This window comes from Tenrec ecaudatus, chromosome 15 (assembly GCF_050624435.1).
Source record: "Tenrec ecaudatus isolate mTenEca1 chromosome 15, mTenEca1.hap1, whole genome shotgun sequence".
NCBI classification, from domain to species: Eukaryota; Metazoa; Chordata; class Mammalia; order Afrosoricida; family Tenrecidae; genus Tenrec; species Tenrec ecaudatus.
The window spans coordinates 92,578,662-92,601,393 of record NC_134544.1 but is presented as its reverse complement, the minus strand read 5'-3'; the positions used below and the strand labels follow the sequence as shown (position 1 = coordinate 92,601,393).

Below are 22,732 nucleotides of genomic sequence, written 5' to 3'. Positions count from 1 at the left end.
AAGACTCTGACTCAGAAGTCTCTGGGATCCCCTGATTGCAGGGTGGTGAAGGTGGTGGCCTCATTTAAGTAACAAACTACAACAGGCATTTGCCTATGAGTGTTCCTGGCTGTGATACGAGTGAGGGACTATGAACAGTGTGCTAATGCGCAGGCACCACAGCTCCACCAGAAAGTGTCTCCAGAGCTGGTTGTTGAAACAAGTTGGGTGACAGAGATGGGAGTGATGTGACCCACAGGCATGCCTTGAATTAGTAGGCTCCATAGAGTCCAGTATTTTCAATTAGAAAATTATATGTTTGGTAAAGTGGAGGGGCAGTGAAAAAAAAGAATCCCTCTCTTAAATGGATTAAAAAAGTGACGGCAACAATGGGTTCATTCTAAATTGTGAGGATGGCACAGGAGAGTGCAGTGTTTTGTTCTGTTGTGTGCTCGGTTCCTGTCGGGTAGGGCTGACTCAATGACAGCTAACATGACAACAGCCTTAGAAGCCACGAGTAAACACTAAACACAAGCGTTTTTATTTTATTAAAAAAGGGAAGAGGTTTCTTAAAAGTTAAAAAAAAAAAACTCAGAACAGACAAAAGTGTCAACAAGATCACTGAGGAATTCCTACCCCTCATTTTTTTTTTACATTTTATTAGAGGCTCATATAACTCTTGTCACAATCCATACCTACCCCTCATTTTATCGTTCTTTTGGAGGTGAGCTGGAGGGAATTCTGTAAGGTCCACACAGCATGCCATATGGCAGAGTACTATCACGAATGTGGACTCTAGTATAAGAGAAACACACTCAATTGTGCGTGGCCTTTTGTCTTTCAAGGAAGTGAAAATCATCTAGTTCTCTACACTGAGAGCTCAGCTGGAAGATCACAGAGGATCCAACAGAGCAAGGCATTGATGACAGTTGAGTGGGTTTCAGACTACTTTGAAGGTCTATAATCGATTGAATGAAAATAAAATTTCATGAGATAGATGAAAACTAAAAATAAAATTTCATGAGAGAGGATGAATAAACACCTTTTTACTGTTCTGTTGTTTAAATTCAAGTTATTGGGTTCAAACGTAACAATAGGGGTCCCAAGGAGGCTGAAGCTAAGGCTCAGAGGAAGCACAGCAAGAAATGCCAGTGCAGCAGCAAGGAGACCTGACTCCGTGTGTGTGTACAAGGTGCTCAAGTAGGTCCACCTGGACTCCAGCATCTCGTCCAGGGCCATGGGCACCGTGAACTTGCTGCTCAACAACCCACTGGAGCGCATCACCTGCCAGGCATCTCAACTGGCACATTCCAAACAGCACTCCACCATCATCACTGCCCAGCACATCCAGGGGGTCGTGCACCGACTGCTGCCTGGCCAACTGGCCAAGAATGTAGTGGCCAAAGGCCACCAGCTCCAAATAAACTGTCCTTCAGCCACATAGTACTCAAAACCCACTTCTGTTTTCATGCCACAGAAAGGTCGAAAAATTTGGCACTATCTAGTTTTGGGTTTGTTTGTTTCAGTTTGGTTGTTTGACTCTTTGGCACACAGTTTATTTAGTTAGTTTTTGTGATGGAGATCTTTTCTCTTTGAACACATTTTGGGGCACTTGATCCATACATTCCACAATTGAACAGTTCAAACAAAAATTGTACAATCATTAGAATTATTTCATACCATTGTCTTCTTTCCCACCACGATTAAATCGCCTTTCAAATGACCTGTGTAGTCACCTTCTGTTCTAGTGCTCAGTTCCCTCCTTCCCTCATTCTTTACTCCCCAAATCCCCTCCTCCTCCCCAACTCAGCAACCCCATCCCCACCCCACAGCTGACATGCCTATAAGCCCTCCCATCATTTCTTATCTGTAGGCATCCACTCCTTCGGTGCTCCACCAACTGATAAGCCCAACAGAAACTAAGGAAAAGAAACAGTGTGGGAAGGATAAAACCATAGTAATGTACCGACAAAAATACAACCAGTAAAAATAGGGCCACCCTCAACATCTTAAAAGCCAGGGAAGACGTCTTTGTCATAATAGATCTTGCACCTAGAACAGACTCTGGTCGGGTCCAGAGGGAGGTCACAGAAGCAAGACCCCGGGGCTCACCTCTGAGAGAAAAAGAGGTGCCAGGAATCTCAGGGAGGAGGCGGCGCGGTGTGGAAAGGAAACAATGGGTGGGGTTAGGAGACCCGCAAAGCGACGAATCTGGGAACCCCGAAACCCAAAATCCCAGACTGGGATTTTCTCCTTTCTCCAACAGGGATTCCCACCATGAACCCCAAGCAACCCAAAAGCTGACAAATAGGACCGGCCTCGGGGACACCGCCCACCTCTGCCCATGAGCGGGGCGCAGGCAGCGGTTGGGGGGAGGAGACAAAGGGTCCTCGCAGACCGCTATGTGCAGCAGGGTCACCCTAAAATGGCCTACGCCCACACGCACGTCCCCGGAACCCCCTACCTGGGAGGGCTGGCAACAGGGTGCTCAGGCCGTGGGCGCTTCTCGGCACCACGTGCAGCATCCAGGTCAGCAGAATCTGCGATGTGAGCTGCAGTCCCGGCGAGGACACTGCCACTTCCGGCCCTGTCTGGGCATGACCCGGGGTGGGAGGAGCTTGCAGGGTCAGGGAGGAGTAGGGTCTCCGCCTTCACTTCCTCTCAAGGCAGCTCTTGTCCCGCCCATTTCTACCGCTGCACAAACCCCAGTGCCTGGCGAGCGATGGGCGGGGCCGGGCCGGGCGGGGCGCGGCGCAAAGGTGAGGAGGTCCAGCGCAAATGGGCTCAAGGCAGCACCCAGCGGTCGGAAACGATAGAGATCTACATTTGTTTTATGAAAAATAAAATTAACCAAATATGTAGAAATTATCAACTAATTAAATTAAAACCACATGCAAGTAAAATTTTGCAGAAGATAATTTAATAATGATTGCAGCAGTACATCAACAAGGAGCCTCCAGAAATGCAATGTGGATTCACAAAAGAATGTGAAACAAGATATCATTGCTGACATCAGGTGGGTATTGACTGAAAGCTACCAGTTTTATTGTTGGGTTTTGTTGACTACGCAAAAGCATTTGACTGTGTGGGTCTCTGACAGGTATACTTATGTCACTTAAATCTGTCATAGATTTATGTCAACTTGAAGGTGTATGAAAATATAGTGGTGGAATACAACCCGTCGATCAGGTCACAGCCTGGTGATGCCTCCTGGGGGGTGTGCCCTTCTAATAATTAGAGAAACTTGGAACGTCCCTCTCTGCCACTCCATCTTCCTGCCAGATAGAACTCTGCCCCCCCACACACACAGGGTGGCCCCACGTGGGCTGCTCAGCCTGAGAGCTATTTGTTTGATAAAGTGCTATCATGCCTTAGATCATTCACCTTCATGTCTTTTTATTCCTATCCTTAGTAATTAACATATCTAAAGTGCACAAGTATATGTATATAGTTCAATAAATTTTAGCTCTGTATACACATAAGTTTTCTATTGTTATGAAGAGTTACAGTTTTGGAAATTCACAGGGACAGTTCAACCTTGTCTCATAGGGTCACTATGAGACAAAACTGACTTGATGACAGTAATTCTTTTTTTGTGTACACATGTATGTATCATACAGTTCAGCACACCAAGTCCCCATGCATGTTTGAGCACTCTCCACAACCCCTCCCCATATTGATTATCTTCATCTGATAATGGTGTTATTCTGGGTTGCCTAGAGAAACAAATTCAGAGACTCATGTGTATAAGAGCTTTATGCAATGGAGATCCCCTCATAGAGGGGTTTAGGAGAGGAGACGGGTTAAATAGGGTGCGAGGTAGTACCGATGAAGAACATAGCTTTCCCCCAGATCCTGGATGCTTCCTCCCCCCAACTACCATGATCCGAATTCTACCTTGCAGGGCTGGATAGGGCAGAGGTTGTACACTGGTGCATATGGGAGCTGGAGACACAGGGAATCCAGGGTGGATGATACCTTCAGGACCAAGGGTGTGAGGGGCGATGCTGGGAGAATGGAGGGTGAGTGGGTTGGAAAGGGGGAACTGATTACAAGGATCCACGTGACCTCTTCCCTGGGAGAGGGACAGCAGAGAAGGGGGCGAGGGGAGACTCCGGATAGGGCAAGATATGACAAAATAACGATGTATATATTACCAAGGGCACATGAGGGAGGGGGGAGAGGGGAGGGAGGGGAAAAAAAGAGGACCTGATGCAATGGGCTTAAGTGGAGAGCAAATGCTTTGAGAATAATTGGGGCAGGGAATGTATGGGTGTGCTTTATACAATTGATGTATGTATATGTATGGATTGTGATAAGAGTTGTATGAGCCCCTAATAAATTGTTTAAAAAAAGAGCTTTATGTACTATACAATTTGTATATTAAGAAAACATTCCAGCCCCATGCAAATGAAGACCATAAGTCCGATATTAGCCCGTATGTCCAGTAGCAGACTGTAAATTCCTCTTTAGACTCATGCAAAGCATGGAATGACGCTGAGTGCAAGAAGATTACAGGCCAGTGGGTTGAAAGTCTCCGAGATCCATGTCAGTGGAAGCATCTCAACGCTGGCACATGGCTCCTCCAGCTCCCGGACTCTACAGTAGGTCCATATGTCCTGTCAGTAGGAAAGTCTAGCAGGAATTGGGTGTGTGCCCCACTTCCAGTGAGCTATTTATCTCTAGCTCCTCCAAATGAGGTCATCAAGCTGCGACCCTTCACTCTTTAAGAGTCTCAAGTTGACAACAGATTAGGTAACTACCACACGCATTAATCAAGCTCAAGGTGGAGTTACCTCACCTTACCACCTGTGGCAATGACAAGGTCACAGTCCATGTATGAATGATCTATACAAGCATCCCCAGCTGTCCACACCATAGTATCCCTTTTACCTTGTGAACAGAAGACAAAACAGTAACAAAGCTAGAAAAACTAACCCAGCAAGTTGAAACATGAGTGCTAGTTCTTCAAACACCTGTGAGTAGAGCTCAGGGTGAGATCAACACAAACATCTCATTCAGAAGGGGCAAGTCTGCAGGGTGCACAGGATGGTTGAAACATACGAACCAACCCAGTCGAAGTAGCAGAGGGCAAGATCGTTATTGATAGTTCACTGAACTTGGAGTTATTCCCAGAAAGCAAGTATTAACATAGATTTATTTCCTATTTATTTCTGGAGTTTTCTTAACTTTTAACCAATAAGCTTTCATTACAACTTTATTAAGACATCATGCTTCCACCAGTAGACTGTTGTTAGCTTTCATTGAACGGGTTGCGAATCATAGAGACTCTACGTACAATAGAATGAAACAGTGCCTTGTCCTGCACCATCCTCAGTCTTTACAATGTCTGATACCATTGTTATAGTCACAGGGTTCGTCCACCTTGGTGACCCTGTACTTCAACATCTATGAGGTCCTTTTCCCAAGAATAGTCCCTCCTGATATTGTGTCCAAAGTCTGTGTGAAAGAACCTTGTCTCTTAACTCCCAATGAGAATTCTGGTTGTCCTGCTTCTGCAACAAGTCTTTTTGAAGATATTATTATTATTTATTTTAAGAGGGACACCACTAACTTCCCTTTCAATCTCTCCATTCAGGAACATTATTACTTAACATGATCACTGTTTTTTATCCATCTTAACATACAGTTTGGTGGCACTTTTGAAGACATCAGAGAAGACCACATTTTATTTAGTCTGTTAATCCAAAGATGACAAATCTGGGATGATTTCCACGTTCAGCCCCTTCGAACGCCTTGTGAATAATTGCCAGCCTGCCTTTAGGAACACAAGTAAGGGATGATTCTGGTAGTATATATATTGAGCTTGTATTCAGTTAGTTTAACTAGTAAAATTCGGAATCATGAAAGTTCATCATGTGCTTCAGTATTCCCAATATTTATTCAATTCATGCTTGTCTCATTCATATGCAATCCTTTTATGAATATCCTCTGTGAGGCCTTTGTATGAATTTGTGTAAGTATGTTTTGCAGGATAGAATCAATGGATGTTGGTTTCAGCATATTGTGTTTGTTAGTCCAGGTAGATTAGAGAAACAAATTCATAGACACACATATGTGTATAAGAAAAAGCTTTATATACAAAACTAATTGGGTATTAAAGAAACATTCCAGCCCAGTCCAGATCAAGTCCATACACCCAATATTAACCCAGATGTCCAATACTAGTCCATAAATTTTTCATTACACTCATGCAGCTTAGCAATAATGCTGAATACAGGAAGATCACAAGCCAGTGGGTGGAAAGTCTTGTGGATCCAGTGGCGGTAGAAGCACCTCGGTGCTGGCAAGGGTCTCTACATGGCTCCTACATCTCCCAGGCCTCTGGCTCCATCAGCCTCTCTCCAAGGGGCGAAGTCTAGCAGGAAGTGTGTGTGTTCCACCCCCAGTGAGCTATTTATCTCTTTAGTGCCTACAAATGAGGTCATGAAGCTGCGACCTGATTGACAGGCTAACCTCCACCCCTTCACTCTTAAGTCTAAAATTGACAACAGATTATGTAACTACCACATTGAGTGTGCTTTTTTGGGTTAGGTCTGTTTATTCATTTCCAACTTGTAACAACCCTGTATACAAAAGAACAAAAATAATGTACATTATTGAGCCATCTTCAATATAATTCCTAAGTTTGAGCCCATTATTGAAGCTACTGTGTCAGTTCATCTCCTCATGGGCCTTACTCTATTTGACTGTCCTCTACTTTGCCAAGGATGATACCCTTTTCCAAGTACTGGTCTCTCTTGATATCATGTTAAAAAAAATGTGAGAGGAAGTACCATCATCTTGTTTCTAAGGAATATTCTGGATGTACTATTCCAAGAAAGATTTGCTTGTTCCTTTGGCCAAACCAAAACCACTAGCATTAAGTCAGTGCTGACTCATAGCGACCGCCCTGTGCGTTTCCAGGACTGTAAAGGTTTACAGGAGTAGAAAGCCCAGTCTTTCTCCTGAAAAGCGTCTGCTGCTGGTGGTTCATCAGTTAACCTTTACTCTGCGATCCTCATGGTTGGTTCCTTTGACAGTCCATGGTAATTCCAATATTCCTCAATAGCACCACAATTCACATGCAATGATTCTTTACTATTCTTTACTCAATGCTCAACTTTCACAAGCACATGAAGCAATTGAAAATACCATCACTTGAGTTAAACTTGGTATGACGACATATGGCAGTACATTTGATTTAAGTAAAGACATGGTTACCCAATTTAGCAATATTTTTGGTCATTTGTATGTTGTCTGGCCACACTAGAACATTCCATTGTTTAAATATAGACTAATGTAGGTGTCATGAATCAGAAGAGATATGGCCCTGGTTTGTGGTGAATATTTTCATTTCTTATCTATTTACATAGCCATTTATCCTCCTTTCTGTTTGGCTGTTTGTTTCTCTCTCTAGTGATGTCTCTACCTATCACTGGGAATAAAAATGTCCTCAATCTGTGGCTGCATATACCTCCCAGAACAGACTACACTCTTGTGTGGATTAAGAGAACGGGGCAGTGGATAAAGAGAAGACTTCAGAAAAACTCTGGATTATCCTAAAGGCACTGCCAGCAGCATTGAGTGGGAGGAGCACACCCAGGGTCCTCACTTCATCCTGTCCACCTTGATGAACAAATGCACCTCCAACATGCGAATTCCTCTTTGGCAGCCAGATGAAGCCACAGCACACATATGCTTAACAATGCGCAGTCCTCATCAGCCCGGAGAGCATTTTTTGGGTGTCATGAATCTTATCCACAAGAACATGAAGCATGTGCGGATTTTCCTCGTTCTAGTGGCAACTCTGGGTGGTGAGTGCTTCTGGGATTCCAACATCAAGTCTGTGGATGCAGCATCTGAGCACATGACTCACGGTGTTTCTCTTTATCCCCAGGTGTCCTGGCCCAGGTGCAGCTACAAGAGTCAGGCTCTGGACTGGTGAAGCCCTCACAGACCCGGTCTCTCACCTGTGCTGTCTCTGGATTCTTTTTAACTGGCTATTATGTGCACTGGATTGGCCAGGCTCCAGGAAAGGTCCTGGGGTGGGGCAGGGTATTAGCTTATGATGGGAAAACATACTATATATAATCCATCTCTCCAGTCAAGAGTCAGCATCACCAAGAACACCTCCAAGAGCCAAGTTTATTTAAAACTGAGCTCTGTGAATCACGAGAACACAGCCATGTATTACTGTGCTAGAGACACAGTAATGGGAAGTCAGTGTGAGCCCAGGCACAAACCTCCCTGCATCAGGCCATGGTTCCAGGCCACGCAAGAGAGGAGTCAGGGATGCTTTCCGCTCAGAAGCTGCAGTTTCCCCCACATTTTCAGCACATCTCTAGGGATTATCATGTATACACTCTGGGGAAACTTCATGCATCTGAATGTCTTCTTTTCATTGGAATGGGCTTTGTCTGTCTTTGACCATATATACAACAGAGTTCACAGTTATATGTCTTGATAAGATATGTCTGCAATTGACTGTACTAACTAGTATTTGTTGTCAAAGCCAGAGATATTCCAAAACACCAAACACCACCAGAGTCTATGCCAACTTACAGTGATGCTATTGTGAGTTTCCGAGACTATAACTGTTTACAGGAGTAAAAAGCCATGGAACGTCTGGTTGTTTTAAACTGTGTACGTGCAGATCTCAGCCCAAAGCATAACTACTTTACACAAGAGGGATCCTTAAAGAAACTTTAATGCTGGAAAAATCTCTCTTGTGAGTCCCAAATTTTCTCTAAGCAATCGGATGTATTCATTCATATATGCTCACACATGTATATTTATGCAATAATTTTAACTTACAGTGACCTGGATAATATTGTATGTGTTGATAGTCTTAGGTATGCTTGAATTGGCTTCAACTCACAGAGATCCTATGTGCAACACAATGAAATGCTGCCCGGACGTGCACTATGCGCACAATCATTCCTCTGTTTGGACTGATCACTGCAGCCATTGTGATAATCATCTCATTGATAGTCTCTCTCGTTTTCATTGACATTTTACTTCACCAAGCACAAGATCATTCTCCGGGGACTAGTTCCTCCTGATGACATGACCAAATGAGTGCAATGAAGTCTTGCTCGAATGCTTCCATGAAATATTCAAGATGTTGGACAACAGAAAAGTGGATAAAGGGAGATGTCAGTGTAAAATATAACAAAATAATCTACAAATTATTAAGGGTTCATGACGGAGGGCGGGAGCAGGGTTGGAGGGGAAAAAATGAGGAGCTGATACCAAGGGCTCAAGTAGAAAGCAATGATCAAGACAGTGTGTTCTGTTACAAATTTCCCGTTGTTGTGTTTCCCCACATAAAACATCTCCCCTTTCCCCCGGCATTGTTATCCGACCTGAGAAGAACCTTGTGTTTTGATTTGTTGTTGTTTTGTTTTTGATGCTGTTAAATGCCAGAGTGCATTCCAATTCTACGTGAGTCAATGGACAACAGAACTAAAGAATGCCTAGTTCAGCACCACAATCACAAGGACTCTTTTTGAGCCCATCGTTACAGCCACCGTGTCAGTCCAGCTCATGATGTAGCTTCTTCTTCACTGATCCCCTACTTTATCATGGAGGAGGTCTTTCTCAAGGGACTGGGAGGGATCATGATAATGTTGCATGAAACAAAGTCTCACTCTCCTTGATTCTAAGGAACTCTCTGGCTGTATTTCACTCGAAACAGATGTTTTTTTTATTGAAAGCCTGTCCACGGTACTTTCATCATTCTTTTTAACACCATAAGTCAAAGGTCATCATTTTTATGGCCTTCCTTATTCATATAATAATATTTAAAATTTTAACTTGGCTTCTAAAAGGGACATTTAAGAAGTCCTGTAATATGAGCCTGTTGGTGCAGATATAAAAAGGGCTATGGTGGTGCTGTGGGATAAGATTTGTTTGCTCACTACAAGGTCAGGGATTCAAACCAGCCAACGGTTCCCCGAGTAAGATGACATTGTTTATTGCTGTAAATAATTACAGTCAGAGAAAGCCTAATGAGTACTTCTTAGTCCTCTAAGGTTCCTATGAGGCAGAAAAGATGAAATCACAGTGGTTTGGTTTTAGAGAAAGAGCTTGTTCGTTTCCTAGCTCAGCTGCTTGCTCTATTGGTTTTCCCTCAATGCAGAAGAATGTCTGGGGTGTTTATAGCGCTCAGACCTCAGAAAGAATGAATTAATGCATACATTAGTGGATGCATATGTTCAAACCAAACAATAATGCTGCACTGGAACTCATAATTTTCTAATTGCAAATGTGGACTCTATGGAGCCTACTAATTCAAGGTATGCCTGTGGGTCACATCACTCCCATCTCTGTCACCCAACTTGTTTCAACAACCAGCTCTGGAGACACTTTCTGGTGGAGCTGTGGTGCCTGCGCATTAGCAAACTGTTCATAGTCCCTCACTCGTATCACAGCCAGGAACACTCATAGGCAAATGCCTGTTGTGGTTTGTTACTTAAATGAGGCCACCACCTTCACCACCCTGCAATCAGGGGATCCCAGAGACTTCTGAGTCAGTCTTTGATACAGAAATGTCTACCTCCTTTCTACTCCTCCTGATGTAGCTGGGTCTCCCATCAGGTCAGAGACCGGCAGATGCAGGGGGTTACAGCAGATTCAAAGACCCATGGATCCTTTAATGCTTGTTGTGACCTTGCTTATCCTGGGTCTATTTGATTTCTCTTTTTAAACTTGATAATTTCCATGTCCTTAACGATGGATGCTGGAATCTTGTTCAGAATTGCATTGTCATTACACATCGCTTAGAGCAGTGGTTCTCAACCTGCCTAATGCCGCAAACCTTTAACACAGTTCAACTTGTTTTAGTTACTAGTTCATAACTGTAATTTTACTACTGTTATGAATCATGAGATCCCTGTGAAAGGGTTGTTCGACCCCCAAAAGGGTTGTGACTCACAAGTTGAGAACCACTGTTGTAGACCACATTAACCGAAATAATTTTATTTCATAATTTTAATTTAAATCAGTAACTTTTAATATAACTTTCAATTTATCTCGTGACTTTCAGGAAACACTCAGGGATCATGTTGGGTGGAATCTCAGTCCAAAGGAGAGATTCAGGTTCTAGATCAAGGTCCTGGCCCTCAGCCTGTATGCATTCCTAGATTACAGCCAGGACAGCATGCCAGACTTAAGACAAAGCCATCTTGGGAGAAAAGGCTCCATTCATCTGTAGAGATTTTCAATCAGGCACTAGATAAGATCAGAAAAACCAAACAATAACATAGTAGTTAGAATTTTATCCTGTAAACTTTTATTCTTGTTTGCCAATTAACAGAACACAACTGCATCCAATTGGATTGTATTATCCTTGGAATCATATTTTCTGCCATCATTTCCACATTTCAGAATATTGGGAGGTTTAGTGCACCTTGAGGATGACTGACCAAATCTAACTCCAAGCAGCATTTATGACTGTTCTATGCAGGTTCACAGAGAATCAGAAATAACTACAGGACCCCTAACAATTACAAAGGATCATCAAAATATTATTTGCTATGTTTGAGACTGTTATTGCAGTCACTGTATCAATGCACCTCCTTGAGGGCTTGAGAGAAGGAAATGTCTCCTCCATGGTCATTTCAGTCAACACATCCTATCTTCAGATTATCAGACTGTAGTCTGAGGACACTGTCACCTATGACTATGCAAGAAACAATGAAAACTCACATCCTGAAAATGCCAGACACCCAGGACAAAGTGAATGACTTTGACAATTCATTTGCTGTCCTTTTTTCCTCTTCTTTCACTTAGTGGTTAAAGCTTTGTGAAAAAAAGCTTTTATTTCCTGAAAATAGTTTCAGTTTTGGGCTGTTAAATCAGCTCCACAAAATTGGAGGAAACATTCTCTAGGACTCAAATCATACAATTATGCCATAAACAAAATCAAAGTCAATTCTAACACATAGGAACATTGTAGACTCTGGATTGTACATTTTTTTGGAGGTAGACCCTTTAATCATGCTTCCCAGATGCTGGATTTCAGGTGGTCAATGCCCTACCCACGGTGAACCCAGGGTTTCTATATGCTCATAACAATTTAACAAAACAAAACCAATCTAGAACTGTTTTGGATTCCATGGAGGTGATTCTGATTCACTGTGTCCCGTTGTGCACAGAGTAGAATTGCATTCCCATTTGAAAGGCTAAGACCTTTGAGAACGAACTCACTATACCTTTTGATAGCCGGGCACCATAAGCTTTGTTCACATTTGCTTATGCACCTGCTTTGTCTTCAGCTATTGTGTCAGGAAGGCGAGCATCATGGAATGCCAGTTTAATAGAAGAAAGTATTCTTTCATTGAGGGAGTGCTTGAGTGGAGGCCCAATGTCTATCTGGTACCTTAATACTAAACCTATCCATATATGTACACAGATCTATCTCCACATACTCATACATATATTTACATACATGCATGCCTTTATTTAAACCTCTCCATATGCCATTTACCTCCTAGCTCCTTCCTCTATTTCCTTTTGCTTTCCTCTTATTCAACGATCATATTCAGCCTTCATTTTGGTTTCAGTAATTCTTCTCTGTTACAGTACCCTTGGTCATGCCCTACCAGGCCTCCTACACCCTCTTCACCACCGATTTGGATCACTTGTTCCCTTCTCCCTGAGTTTGTTAACACCACTTTCTTTCCCCCAACCTCCCCCTCTCCCATGTCCCCCTGGAACTGTCAGTCCCATTTGCTCCTCCAAACCAAAAAAATCTTGTCATTGTGAATGAGGGGGAGTGCAGAATGGGGACCCATAGCCCACTTGTAGGCAATTGGACATCCATCCCCTTAGAGAAGGGTCGCGGGGAGATCAGCCAGTCATGGTGCAGTGTAGTAAAAATGAAACATACAACTTTCCTCTAGTTCCTAAATGCTTCCTCCCCACCCACTATCATGACCACTATTCTACCTTACAAATCTGGCTAGACCAAAAGATATACACTGGTACAGGTAGGAACTGGAAACACAGGGAATCCAGGGTGGAAGATTCCTTCAGGACCAGTGGTAAGAGCGGCAATACCAGGAGGATGGAGGGTGGCAGGGGTGAGGGTGGGAATGGGGATCGATTACAAGGATCTACATATAACCTCCTCCCTGGGGCAGGGACAACAGAAAAGTGGGTGGAGACATCGGACTGTGTAATAAATGACAAAATAATAATTTATAAATTGTCAAGGGTTCATGAGGAAGGGGGAGTGCAGAGTGAGGGGTAAAATGAGGAACTGATGCCAGGGGCTTAAGTGAAGAGCAAATGCTTTGAGAATGATGAGGGAAATGAATGTACAAATGTGCTTTACATAATTGATGTAAAGAACTTCTCTTAAGCTTGACTCATGCCCCATTTTAGAATTTTTAAAATGCTGTTCTGGCCTCTTTCATCACTAAAGTATGTAACCTCTTTGTCTACCACACCCAGTTTTGCGCCATCGCAATGTTTTATTATTCAAATGTCAATATCCTCCTGTTCTCAGAATGTGCACATTTTCCATACCCCATTCCACCCTGCCTCACAAAGTTAAAAAGATTACGCTTATCTTAGCTTCTGTAAACTGCTTGCTGAAAGGAATGTGGAATCCCCCAACCTTCCCTACATACACACTGAAAGCTTTATAATAGCTTCAACCACTCCTAATCGCCAAACCAACAGCGGTTTTTGCCCTTATAAACTCACCTGAATATAATTTTCAGCTTTGAGTAATTTAGCCGAGATTTGAATCCTCCCAAAGGCCACCAGCTATAATAAAGACTCCCAATTTGGACATAAATAAAAATTGCATTACTAATGCACATTAGAAGACTACATGAGAAAAGTAAAATGAGAGCCCGTGGACAGGGAAATTTTTTTTTTTTAATCAATGGCACATCAGCCAAAGGGACAATTACAAAAACATACAGAACTCTATATCTCAATAAGAAAATAACAAGAAACCAAATAAAAAAATGGGGAAAAGATATGAAAAAATTGAAGTACAAATGATTAATAATGATAAGCAAATGAAGTTCACATGATTAACTTCACCAAAAATGAAATACAGATGGTTAACAAACATATAAAAAATGCTCATGCTCACTAGCCTTCAGATGCAAATTCAAACCACAATGAGATAGTACTTCACCCCTGCAATGCAAGCCCAAAACAAAGAAGCAAAACAACAAATGCTGGAGAGGATATGGAGGGATTGGGATTCATATATACTGGCGGTGGACTTAGAGATACATACAGCCACTGTGGAAATCAATGTGGCACTACTTAAAATAACCAAAGCTTGAAGTCCCATTTGATCCAACAATACCACAATTAGACACCATGGAATTCATACACAAAGCAATATATTTTTAAAAACAACATACTAAAACAGAGGTAAAGCTCAGTTGAAAATAAGAGGAATGTTTAAAACTGCAAGATTTAAAATGGGTGAAAAAGGTTCTCAAAAGATAAAGGGTCATATTTTAACTTAACTGCATCTGAATAATCCACCTTCCAAAGAATTCTGCATGGGAGCAAGGCCATTCACATTCCTGTTCTATGGTCACAGTATTTCTCCAGTTAATGTAGTTAATATGGGTCAAAGGAATGATCAAATGTAAAATGAAATATTGGTCTTGGTATCAAGGTACATATGCACACAGGATGAGTCTATCAGGCTTTCCCAGTAGCTGTATTCATGATTTCCTGCAGGATTTACATTGCAGTCATACACTGTGACAGACATTTTGTTCAGCCCTTCTGTCCAATCACTGCGTCAGTTTATCCTATGAGCTTTGGGGAACATCAAAGAAAATATAATTGGATACTGCAGTAACTGCCAATCACTAAATGCATACGCACTGCCACATGCCCTGTATTCATATGGTTTCTCTGCTGTACAAATCCTCTATTGTCACATGACTCCTTTCGGGCTAAAGGCCAGACAATCAGAACTACATTCGTTAAAATCCCAATGTAGTCTAGTGACACACTGAGAGAAACCAAAGAGGGTATTTGCAAAGTCACTATATTGCCAGAGCTTTCCTTCTTATTGAGATCACTGGTATGAGATGTCACATGACTTCCTGTAGTTTCCTATCTTGAGTGAATTTTGTATGTTTTCAGTTTTGTGTGTTTCTGTGAAGAAAACTTAGAAGCACAGGTAAAAGTTTTACCCACATTCAATGCAGTTTCATGGTAACTATCCTACCTGAAATCATTGATGAGACATAAGTGTTTAAATTTTTTTAATGTTTTTTTTATGATTTAAAACTTAACAGAGTAAATTGGTTTTCTATTCAACAGTTCATACATTGATTGCAGTCCCCAAGATACACCAGCTTTCTTCCCACTTCTGCCCACTCCCTGTGTTTTTATACTATTCATCCTTTTGTCATGTTTCTTCTAGCTTTTATAAGTTTTTAGCCATAAGCAAATGCTGTTCCTTTGATTTTGTATGGTTGATTTTCCAGGGAGTGTATGTTATTCTTCCCCTCCAAGTCTATATATAGTTGGGCTGAAAGCTGAGTCAGAGGAGTGAGTACAGGTCCAAGAGTGAAACATCGCTAAAGGCCACAATCTGTAGATTCCAAGTTTCCAGCAGACCAGTAAGCCTGATCTATTTTATGGTTTTGGTTTGTTCCAATTTCTTCCACTTTCTTCCCCACTCGACACAGGACTCTCTTTTGTGACCCTTTTCAGAGTAATTAGCACTGGAAGCCGAGCACCATCTAGTTCTTCTGGTCTCACGGTTGTGGAGTCTGAGGTTCACTGTGTTCCATTCATCCTTTGGAATAATTGTCCCCATACATCTTCTATTCTCTTTATTCTTATTTTATGGTACTTCTGTGCTGTCTCTGGTGGCTAACAAAGAGCATGCAGGTAGGGCAGGTACAAGTGTCATCTGGGTGGGCACTCTACTGCGTGATATAGCTGTGGATCCAGAAACACTAGGTTCTGTTCTCTTTCGGGTACTGAAAACTGGAAGAGCAATGAGGTACCTATGCACTCTGTGGAAGTCTGGAGGGTCTTCTCCCCACAAGGGTGGTCATGCCAATAGAGGGACAGCAATGCAGAACATGGATCCCCATATGGTCACAATTGTCTGTTCCCACGCTTGGCCCAGGCCAAACTCTAGCACCTCATCCTCTCTTTTGAAAGCTTTGTTACACTAACTCCAATGAAAGGTTTTCTTCTTGGAAACTGTCTAATGTTTAAGGAAACCTGACTTCCACATATAAGATTTTTTACATTTAACTCATGCAAAGAGCTTCTTTTCTTTGTGAAATCTCTGGTGTACTGTAAGGCATCACGTCTGGCTGAAAGCTTTACCACACTCAACACCTATTAAGGTTTTTCTCCACAAAGAATTCATAGATGAGTTATGAGATGTGCTTTCTGAATGAAGCCTTTGACACATTCACTACAAACAGGGTTTCTCTCTCTGCATGGTGAGTTTTCTGATGAACGATGAGCTTATTCTTCCTGAAAAAGGCTTCCCACATTCACCACATACATGGGGTTTAGCTTCTGTGTGAAGTTTCTGATATGCTATAAGCTATGTTTTCTGGCTGAAAGCTTTACCACACTCACCACATACATAGCGGTTTTCTCCTGTGAATTTGTAGCTGAGTTTTGAGATTTCCTTCCTGAATGAAGCTTTTGCCACATTCACTACACACATGGGGTTTCTCTCCAGTATGAGTTCCCTGATGAACACTGAGGTCCTTCTATCTGATAAAACCTTTTCCACATTCACCACATATGTACAGTTTCTATCGAGTATGAGTCTGCTGGTGAACAGTGAGAGAAATCATCCAGGTAAAAGCCTTTCCACATTCACCACACACATAGGGTTTCTCTAGTATGAGTTCACTGATGAACCGTGAGAGCAGTCTTCCTGATATAGCCTTTGCAATAGGCACCACATACATAGGGGTTCTCTTCAGTATGAAATCGTAGAAGAGTTTTGAGGTGTGTTTTCCGGTTGAAACCTTTGCCACATTCACCACACACATAGGGTTTCTCTCCAGTATGAATTCGCTGATGAACAGTGAGAGAAGTCATCCAGGTAAAGGCTTTTCCACATTCACCACATATATGGGGTTTCTCTCTTGTATGAGTTAGTAGATGAGTTTTGAGATATGTTTTCCGAGTGAAGCCTTTTCCACATTCATCACACACATGGGGTTTCTCTCCAGTATGAGTTACTTGATGAGTTTTGAGCTGTTTTTTGAGAATGAAGCCTTTTCCACATTCATCACATACATGGGGTTTCTCGCCAGTGTGAATTCGTAGATGAGTTTTGAGATGTGTTTTCCAGTTGAAACCTTTGCCACATTCACCACATACATGGGGTTTCTCTCCAGTATGAGTTCACTGATGAACAGTGAGGTTTTTCTTCCCGATAAAAGCTTTTCCACATTCACCACATACATGGGGTTTCTCTCCTGTATGAGTTAGTAGATGAGTTTTGAGATTTGTTTTCCGAATGAAGCCTTTTCCACATTCACCACATACATGGGGTTTCCGCCCAGTATGAGTTCGCTGATGAACAGTGAGAGAAGTCTTCTTGATAAAGCCTTTTCCACATTCACCACACACATGGGGTTTCTCTCCAGTATGAGTTCGCTGATGAACAGTGACCTCAATCTTCTTGAATGTTTGCCCACACTGAGTACATTCATAGGTCTTACCTAGTGTATCAGTGATCCGGTGCTCATAGAACACAGACTCCTCGATGAAGGTTGTCCCACATTTATCACCTGTGTGCGGTTTCTCAATTTCATCAGATTTCTGATGCTGATGGCATTGTGACTTCATGAGCCTAGATTGTTCACACTCAGGGAATTCCTTTTCAGTACAACATTGCTCTTGTTCAACATGGAGAAAAGTTTCCTCATCTTCACTGAGCACAACTGACTTCTGTATTTTATTGCTTCTATTCTGATTTAATTCCAGGATGATTAAATATGATTTTACGATTTTTTCATGTAAGCCAAACATCTCATCATTTTCCTTTGGAGGAAAATTATTTTTGTGCTGAGAAACAATACTTTCCAATGCATTAAATTTATAACACCGTTCTGTTCTGTCTATGCAACTTTCATATTGCGAGTGCTCAAGCAAATGATCATCATCTTTGTGGATTTCTGTAAAGCAAAAGAACATTGACTCTTTTCACCATCTTGATTGACAACAGGTCTCTTAAAATATGCATTGATACAAAGTAGATCTTTAGTGACAACCCTTTTATATGAATAAAACACTATGCTTAATGTTTATTGCCCATTGGAGGTAACACAACAGTGCAAACAATCTAAATAGTTAACTTATTGTAGAAATCAGGTTGGCTATGAAAGTGATGAATGGACACAGATTTGGTATTTGCCTAAGAAGGAAGAAATTGAGACCAATAGACCACAGATGTGATAAGGCTTGCCAATTATTCAACTAAATAGACTGATACTGGCTCTTTTTAATTAGATAATCAAGTGGTTTATAAAGCTGAGATTGACAAATTAAAGAAGACTAAAATCATATTCTTCATCAAAAAGTATATGGGAAGATCTTCCCTTAAGTGTAATTCTGTCAGCAGATGGTTAACATTCATATGCCTGCAAGTAAGACCAGTTACCAAAAGTGTTATTTAGATTTGTGCACCAACTGTTTAGCAAACAAAGTGTGGGGTCCAGTCCCAGAGTCAAAAGGCTCGTAGGAATAGCATGTGCAAGTAAGAAAGATAAAGCAGACAGCAAAAACGGGGTAGAGTGGCTTCATCTCCGATGCTGTAATAAGATAGTGAGGTCATTTACCAGTGAGTTTATATTGCAGCGAGGTGTGCGAGCCTCCAGAAAGCATGGACAACAGAACAGACAGATGTGAATGTGGGAATATGTTGAACTCTTTTAGAACACTTCATGATAAGTATCAGGCTGTGGGAAACAAGATCAAGAAGAGATTGGAGGCAGACCAATTCTTTATTCTCAGAATTAAAGATAGAATTAAAGATTGCAAGGCCAGGTATCTGGTTGGAGGGAAGCATTCACATTTGTAAGTTGGAGAAGAGCCCCAATTACATTCTCCTAATTAAAAATCATCCCCACAATATCCTTTCATTACAGTGCTACCTTAATGATACCTCATACAACACATGACTATTACCATCTGCGAGCAGCTTTAACTATAAGAGCAGATATGTTGTTATTGTTCTCCCTGCTCAGTGGATAGTTACTTCCCTCACTTGCCCTCAGCCTCAGCACTGGTCTTTAGTTGCTCACCCAATCACTTCAGGGACCTTCAGGGTAAAGCCACTGCCTACCTTGTTAAGTAGGTAGGCATCACTGTGAGTAAGGAGTGGGGGCGGGGCTGCATGCCCTGACACTATAAAAATTGGTGAAAGAATACAAAGCCTTTTTATGTCTGCCCTTCAATTATACAACCATCCCTTAAGACCCATCCAGAGGGAATTTAAGAGACAAAGTGATAGTTGATTGCTTGAGTGATAGCAACAAAGGGAACCTGATTGCTTTTAAAGCTAGGCATCTTTTAGCTGAGTAGCAAGAAGTCAGGTCCCTGTAGGAGCTATATTCTAACATCTTACTGGAGAGCAGTTGTGGAGACCACTCTATCTGGAGATTGTGCATTTCAGCTCTAGCTTTATCCTTGGGGCTTGGAGGTTTTCTTCTAACACTAGTACTGGTCTCCCAAGCCATGAAGTCAGGAGTATAGAGGTAAGGTTGCTTACACTTTCATCCAGGTTCTGTTTTCCACAATAACGAAATTGAGGGTGGGAGAGGGAGGGAATACGGGCAGGTGATATCAAGGAATTCAAGAAGAAAATATTTTGAAACCATGGTAGTATCAATACAATTAACTAAATAAATATATATACATTAGAAAATTTTGCATACCTTTTGCAGCCTGACATTGATCAACCATACATACAATCATGTACACAGATGAATGTAAAATTTGGGAACAATATAAGTAATTGGAAAATGCAGCCTTAGTGACAGAAATGACACACAAGTTTACCGATAAAATTTTGAGACTAATGATGAATTCAAAGCAAATTTTTATTAAACAAAAGAAATGGAAACTATACATATGGATGAACAAACAAAAATCAAATCCACCATATCCATAGAAAGAAATGGTGGAGAAGCTCATTAGTCAAAACACACCCAAGGGTTAACTGTGGAACAGATCATCAATTGCTCAAATCCAAGTAGAAGTTAGGAAAAGTAGCTAGATCACAGAGCTGAGAGACTATGTAAAGAATAAACTTGAGGAATAAAAGACTGCTGACAGATCCAGCGCGCTGGCTTCCCTCACAGTGGTCACCGAGTTCGGGCGCATCGCGGTGGAATTCCTGCGGTGAGGGTCAAACCCCAAGATCGACGAAGGCGCCGCGAGGAAACTCAACGTGAGTAGGGACACCTTCCAGCATATTGTGGAAGGGTTAACATATCTCCTCAATGAGAGCTCGAAGCTCATGACTTCCGAACTGGATTTCCAGGACTCCGTGTTTGTTCTGGGATTCTCTGAAGAACTGAACAGATTGTTGCTTCAGCTTTACCTGGACAACCGAAAGGAGATCTGAACGATTCTGAGCGAATTGGCATCAAGGCTCCCCAGTTACCACAGCCTTGAATGGAGATTAGATGCACAGCTCGCAAGCAGAAGTCTCAGGCAACAGATTAAGTCATCAGTGACTATAAAGCTACACCTCATCAGAATAGAGATCACACCACCAGAGTTCTGCAGACTGTACCAAGTGACCCTGTTCCATTTGGTGCAGCAGCTGGAACAAGCACTGGGAGAGATGAAAACAAAGCACTGTCGGAGGGTTGTCCGAAACATCAAGTAGCACCATCAAGCTGAAGACACGGATCCCTCTGCATCGTCGGGGAATTGGGGATGACAGTAATTACTCTCCAGATTTTTTTTTAATTGTTGATGGTAATACATATCGATTAGATGAGATTTCTTTCTGTGCCAAGATACTGAGGACGTGGTAATGAACTAAAGTTCCTTTCCTGGTGCAAATTGTGTAAGATCCTTGACCAATTAAACTCTGTTTTGTATTTTAAATGTGTAAATAGGATTAAATCAAGTGGAAATGAATCTATACTGTTTATATCTTCTGTATATTTGAATGACTGTCCTGTTTTTGATACTTCTGTTGACTGGTTGATTTTCTTTATTATTTACATCCTCACTGACCAAAATTGAAAATAAATTCTGGGGATTTTTCTATTACTAAAAAAATAAAAAGACTGCTGAAAGAAGACTAATGACTGAGAAGAGATGAGATGTGGGACAACACGAAAGACATCTTACATATGAAAACCAAAAGGCTACTCAAAAGACAGAAGAGAGAGAGCAATATTGAATATACTATGCATTGTTTGAATAACAACAAAAAAATCTGTTGGAACATACAGAAAAAAATGTTCTTTAGAAGCATCAAAAGTCATCTTTCGGGGTGGGCCTAAGGAAGGCACACTGCACAGTAAGGAATATATAGTAGATATGTGTTTAATGAAGAAACCAACAACTCAGGATGTTAAAATGTCCTTTCCACTTAAAAATTATCGGAGGAACAGAAATGTTTTTAAAATCTTACAAGTAGATACTATGCTCATACTTATGATCACACTTGCTCCAATCCTTTTATCTTTAGTAGTTTGAGTTATTAATTTTTGGATGGTGTGATATGTGTCTGCAGTGAATAAACCGAGCATTCGAAAATGTAAAAAAATAAAATAAAATCTTCCAAGTAGAACAAAATTGGAGGTAGAGAGCTAAAGTATATCCTAAGCTGATAACAATTTTCTTGTTAGAAAGGTGATTTTAAAGACCTGAAAATAACAGAAGCCATAAACGTGTTTCACCAACAGGAGCAAAATATGGAGAAACATGTCTGTTGAAGAATTCCAACAGAGAAGGCAATTTGACCATCTCTATAGGAAAATAGAAAGAATTTATTTCACCAGAATGAAGAAAACTTTAAAGAAACAGGAAAACAAATGAGAAAATGGACACTAAAACCTTTAGAGAAACTCCAAGGGGGAAGCTAAGGAAGCCCAAAAGAGACGGACTCATTCATGGTGGGAGTTCAAGAACCTAGACTGTGTTGCGAACAACAAAAGGGCAAGCCATTCTTACTCAGTAGGGGAGGAATGTGCTGTATTCCGAGGCCAGTTACAAAATCAGAGTTCTCTGTTTGGAGAGAGGCTTGCAAGATGGATTTTCATAGTAAGATAGAAGCATATAAAAAAGGGTAGGTTTTGAGAATCTTAAAGACAGAAAATTAGGGAAGCAAACAAACAGTACTATAAATCAAATAAATGGAAATCTAATCTCAAGAGCTACAGGAGTACTTCTCTCAACTTCTAGGAAAAGTGAGTTCTCCTATTCAAAGAAGTACACACTTTTATGCATTTTCCGACACCTGTCTTGGATGTGAGGCCTTCTACTACTTGAATCAACGCCCCCAGCCAATTCCCCTTAAGGTATTTTGACCATGCACCTGAAAAAAATCCCACTACAGCTTGTTTCTAATACCGACCACAGTTCTCTTGTTCCATTTGAGAGAATGTTTCTGGGGTGACAACTAGATAACCTGTTCATGAGAAATTACAGAATCTTAGACACAGCAAAATTAACCTAAAGTTTGTAAAGCGTGCAGAATACAGTATTTCTACGAAAAGCATGTTCAAGGGAACAAAGCAAA

General features: G+C 41.4%; 1 pseudogene; it reads left to right on the top strand.

Moving 5' to 3' along the window:
• Positions 1–1,216: 1,216 nt before the first annotated feature.
• On the top strand, positions 1,217–20,863 carry LOC142427596 (COMM domain-containing protein 2 pseudogene; annotated as a pseudogene).
• The last annotated feature ends 1,869 nt before the right edge of the window (positions 20,864–22,732 follow it).